Here is a 6164-nt window from a genome sequence, read left to right as displayed (position 1 = left end):
TTGTGCAAATGTGAATGGTGTATTTCTAGTTGAGGTTCGTTTACTGGTCTTTTGATATGATCTAAATTACATTTTTGGGATTTAGAACGGCACACCTATACCTATCAGCATCAAAGAGAATTAAAATCGTCATTAGATACTTTCTCGGCGAAGGTCCGCTAGGAATAAACAATTTTAGATTTTTATGATTGAGTTTAGCACCTCACAGTATGAGCTTTTTGTTACACAATAAATAAATCATTATGGTAAATGCGTGTCTCCATTGGCCTGTAACTGTGGAGGCGCACGGTTCTTTGTGTAATATTGGAACTCATAATTTTAAAATACTATTCTCATCTTCTCATTTTCTTTTGAAAAAATTGCTACCCGTTGACCTCAAAGTGTTGTTAGTCCACTAATTTTCACATGTTCTAATCTCAACTGGGAACAACTAGTAGAGTAAATAGCATCGTAGTCCTGTACTTTGTAACAGTTAGCTACGCAGTCTGTCGAATAAAAACAGGAGGTCAGGTTTCATAAACGGAGTGTCGCATCTGTGTTTTGTCTTCCTGTGCTATACTATCGTCTCATCTCAGACTAATACTTCACAGTTCAATCACATGCTTCAACGTTACATATCATGCGACCATTACATACAGATCTTATGAATTGAGCAGCACGAATGACAGTTTCGTTTTTCAAAAATTATCACCTTAAATTGTTTTCTTTTTACTCTAGTTCTTGTTGCTAAATAAGTATTAATCGAAGTTACTTTTCATTTTATTTTCAGGTAAATTCAATTCAATCCCCAAATCAGGAACAGGTAAAACAAAGCTCGTCCATTCCCATGAAATGCTTTAACAAGTGAAAGGAGTAAATGCTTTTTTTAAATACCTCAAATGATTCAATAAGATATGATAAAATTTATTTAGAGTTACCTGAAAAATGCACAGTTTCACTAACTTTAATCGCATTTAATAATATTTGGGAAAACGAATAATCCACAGAAATACGCAAAATTCAGAATAATTTCTTTTACTTCTTTCTACTGTTCAAATGGCGACCCTACCTGTTTTCTAATAAATGGCGACCATGTTCAAAATCAAACTTTGGTAAGCCGTTTAGCAACAAAGCTGATTTTCTAATTCACAACAGTAGTAGGTATTACTAAAAGCGATGTTATCAAATCAATATCGTGATTTGCAAGTAAAGGTATTTAGCTGTCCTTATTCCGGTTTTTATGACCAACTTCATTAAGTCAAAAATATGTCTAGTCTAATATAATCTCACACTAACTCAGACAATTTTAGAAAGCATCCTGGAAAATGACAATTACTTGAATCAATCATTTTTCTTGTCAACGGCCAGACCGACTGCGCAGCATGTACCGCAGAGAGAATTCCAAGGAATTAAATGAAACCAGCAATAATACCCAATTCCATTAAACTGCTTGAAATCAAGCGGAAGAAAGAAATCGTGGACCTCCCGTACCAAACGCTTTCCCTATAGATAATGATTTAATTACAGTCGTTGGTAGTATCTTTGCTAATAAAGGTTAAGTGATACTCTGGACCCTCGGGGATAAGCTAATGGCAATTAGAACAGAAGCCAGGCTGCAATAGGCCAAGGATATAGCGCCTTATTTCCCTCTCGGAAAATTGATTAATGTACCAAAAATATTAATTTAAATAATATAACACTTGAAAATAGAGTTGTGTGGTTCAATGGTTGCCTAAAACCACACAACCCCGCACCTCCTAGCTTGGCTACTCAATTATACAAATTGAGGTATTTCTAGATATGGCCACGTGGAGGTGCTAGGTAGGGACTTGGAATGGCTAGGTTGGGCGCTTTTTCATATTTGCCTTCCCTACTTCATACCCTAACTTCATTAAGACAAAGATATGTTTTAAATATGCTGGATTGAACCTAGCAATAATAGGAACCCACGATGTTCAAAATTCCGTTATTAAAAAATAAAACAGGCCATTTAAACGAAAAATGTCAGTTGATTTGTATTACCATCATACAACTCTGAGCCAATTTAAAAAAAATCGATCGACGAATTTTTGAGTTACACCCTTTTGAAATTTTAAAGGGGAGATTGCTCATTAAAGTAGGGCAAAGAACTAGTTTCAAGCAGTCTAAGCGGGTCACTGATTGTTTTACCTTATTACAAGCGATGGGTTGACTAAGTGGGGGATATCAGCATACCAATCTTCTTGCTATCTTTAGTTCTTCAAGCTGTTACCATTGGAAGACACTATTGTTGAGCTAAACTTTTGATTTTTCGCTTTAAAAGTTGGAGCGGCGGAACTAATTTTGAACACACCGAACCCATTTTCACCCGCAAAGTGCTATTTTAAGCAATCCTAAAATCTGAATTTTTTTACGTCCCGTTAAAAAATCCCTCGAACTTTTCCCCCTATTCAGTAAGTTCGCGTTCCTATCCGCGACCTACTAATCGGCATCTGATGCGTAATCGGCATAGCGTATCGGCATAGATGCGTAAAATGCCATCTGTCTAAATTGTTTATCGGGGCATACACTCACCGCACCGTTCGGCAAACGGTATTCGTCGTCTCTTTTATTCTCTGGTGTTCTTATGGGAAACTGCGAGTTTGACGTCTCACTCGCTGTCCATAAGGATTGTGGGAGAACAAAAGAGGTAAACATATAGCAGTACAAACGATCTGACTCTGAACAGTGTTGTCAAAGCAAATAACATTGAAACACATCGTTGCTTTATTAAATCACTGAGAAAATCTTCAAAAATTATTGAAAAAGCTGTCTTTTGTGTTGTTTTTAATAAAGAAAAATTAATTATGAACATACATTTCTCTTGAAAGTATTGAACCACGTTTTCACCATAGGAGGTTTCAGTTAATTTCAAACTTAAAATTCTTATTTCCAGAACCGAAACAGTGTCTTGGCAACACGATAGTTCATGCAGCTGCTGCTAGTGGTGAACAGGTTCCGTCAATTCAGAATTTATTTTCAGTTTTGTGAGATAATAATAAAACTTTTGACTAGTAACAAAGCCTTAGATAATAGAAAAAAAGAAACTGAATAATATGGTATGTGACAATTGAATGCTTGACTTTCAGAGTGGTTGTAATCAGTGCTGAAAATTTGATGAATTCGTTAGTAGCGAGGTGGCGATTGCTGAAGAGCAGCTGAAAAATGTACGTTTTTGGACAACAATTTTTAATTCATCATATTTCTTGTCGGAAACCCAGTAAATTGTGTTTGTGTGAATCAAATGTATGGTTAAGTGATTTGTGAAGATGATCCTATCAAAAGATTTTGAAAATATGAATAAAAAAGTGCATTTTCGGATCATTTATGTTCAACTGATTAAAATAGGTAACACTGCTTAACTCGTTCCTTACCCTAAATAAAAATCGTCAATGACACTTCCAAAATGAACATAAATTAGTTTTAAAAGTTTTTTATGCAACATATGCCCATTGCCGACCATTTTAGGAGTTTTACGCTGTATTGGGACTAACCGGAAATGTTCCGGATTAAGTTATCACTGTGGAAAATAGCCAGTCTCAAACATGAACAAATACTTATCATGCGACACCTCAAATTACGCCAGAATTTCCGTTCACTTCAGAACCCCACCGGCACCAGGAATAGTGGGGCCCAACGTACTAGATGGCTCGACCAGGTTGAGGCCGACTTGCGTGTGGCGAGATACGCAACGAATTGTCGACGAGTAGCCCAGGACCGAGTACAATGGAGAGGAATTCTTGATACGGCAAGAGCTCCCGCTTGCTAAATCATCATCATCATCAATGAGAGCCCCCCGTTGCAAAGGGAGGAAGGGTCTCAAATCACTATAGAAAAAAGTCCTGTCTCCAAAAACTCCCATACGCCAAATTTGGTTCCATTTGCTTGATTAGTTCTCAAATTATGCAAAAGCTTCTGTTTCATTTGTATGAGAGCGTCCCCCTTTCCGAGGTGGAGGGGTCTCGAACCATCATAGAAACTTTCAAACATCTCCACATGCCAAATTTGGTTCCATTTGCTTGTTTAGTTCTCGAGTTATGCAGAAATTGGTGTTTCATTTTATGGGAGCCCCTCTTCCAGAGGGGGAAGTGACCTCGAACCATCATAAAAACCTTCCCCGGCCCTAAAAACTCCTGCATACAAATTTTCACGCTGATCGGTTCAGCAGTTTTCGAGTCTAAAAGAAGGGTCACACAGACAGACAGAGAAACAGAAATTCATTTTTATAGATATAGAAGATTTATATCAATTTTGTGTCATTTTTCTGTCATTGTTTGTGTCATTTTTGTGTCATGCTTGTGTCAGTTTAGTATCCTTTTTTTGTCATTTTTATCAAGAAATTAGAATGCAATATATGTTTAAAATAAGTCGTAATTTAAAATAGCACACTTGCAATTTCCATATCAAAATAAGGTAAAAAGCATTAAATGATGCCTTTTTCTGTCACTATTTGTAGGGTACCGGAGGGTATTTCCAGCATGATTCTAAATTCAGCCAACATTTCCTTTTTTTGCTGCGCTTTCCTAAATACAATCTTTGCCGCTATATAACAACTAGCTGTAACCCGCGTGCGTCGCCTCGCGCCTAATCGAGAGCAAATCGGAGATACGCTATGTAACGTTAACGCTATGTAACTTAATGAAGTGCAACTACTTCACTTTTGCTCCTCTTGAATGCAATCTGGTGCGATAGGTTTGAGTCTTAGCTAATGTGGGAGTGTTACCACGAAAATATATGTCGCCCCTCGTTTTGGCTACAGACAAGGCTCTTATATATAGATACTGAACAGAATGTAGCACTCATAGGTGTTATGAGTAATTTCATAAAAATGTTACTAATTTGCTTATTTTTATTTAATAAACATCAAAATCGCTGATTCTCCACTAGCACGTAGGGTACGGGAGGGTATTCCCAGCACGCTGCTAAATTCGGCATACATTACCTTTTTTTGCTGAGCTTTCCCAAATAAAACGTTGCCGCTATAAAACAATACTGAAACGAATATAGCACTCATAAGCTTTAATGCGTTATAACTATTTTCATAAAAATGTAAGTAATTTGCTAAATTTTATTCAATAAACATCAAAACCACTGTTTTTCCACTGGCACGTAATTAGGCTGAGAAAACCAGCAGCAATCGCTTACGCGTATCCGCTCTTGATGATGGTTTGGAAAACACACAATTATGATCACGTTTACGTATTCCAGAAACTAAACAGCTGTGAATATGGTATCACAGAACAATTCTACTTCTTTTTATCACGGAAGAACACAAAAATTCCCGTCTCATATGAAAATATAAATCAATTTTCATTCACTAGCCATTAGCAGCATTGTGTTTTTAATTCCAGCATATGGTGCGTTATTTACACTACTACCAATATGTGAGGCATGAAACGCCTGAAAAGCTCCTATCGTGTTGACATAGCTAGTATTTGAGTGACAACCACTTGCTTCTGGCGCTAATGTATATGAACGATTCAATGATATACTAGCGCCAGCAGCAAGCTGTTGTCACTGCAAAACTAATTATCTTCAATGAGCCCGAAATGTAGGCAAAAGCAACACGTTATCGATCGGTCTCTCTTTTGATCTGTTTTTGAAAAGCAGTTAATCCCTGTGCTGGCTATTTCGGCCGGTCGGATTTAAAAAACACAGACACCACTATAGAAAATGGGCTCAATTTAGTCGCAGCGACTTCACCATTTCTCGCGACTATCACTCAAATTCAGTAGCGTTTTATTAAGACCAAAATACACGCCGATATTCAGTAAATATTATTCTATCAACTGGTATAAAAATCTTGTCTCAAATGAATATAGTTTGTACGTAATTCCTGAATATTGTTCAGGCTACCGCTTAATGGGCTGTAAATACCCTCTCGTACCCTAATTAAGCCAAAAAAATGAAAGCAATCGCTTACGTGTGTGTATCCGCTCTCGTTGATGGTTTGGAAAACACAATTATGTTCACGTTTACTTATTGTAGAAATTAAACAACTGCTAATACGGTATCACAGAACAAATCTGCTTCTTTTTATCACAAAGGAACACAAAAATTCCCCTCTGGTATGAAAATATAAATCAATTTTCATTCACTAGCAATCGGCAGCATTTTGTTTTTAATTTTGGCTCAAAAAAATGAGGTGCTCCATTTATACTACTACA

This window comes from Sabethes cyaneus, chromosome 2 (genome assembly GCF_943734655.1).
Source record: "Sabethes cyaneus chromosome 2, idSabCyanKW18_F2, whole genome shotgun sequence".
Lineage (NCBI taxonomy): Eukaryota > Metazoa > Arthropoda > Insecta > Diptera > Culicidae > Sabethes > Sabethes cyaneus.
This window is presented reverse-complemented; position numbering follows the sequence as displayed.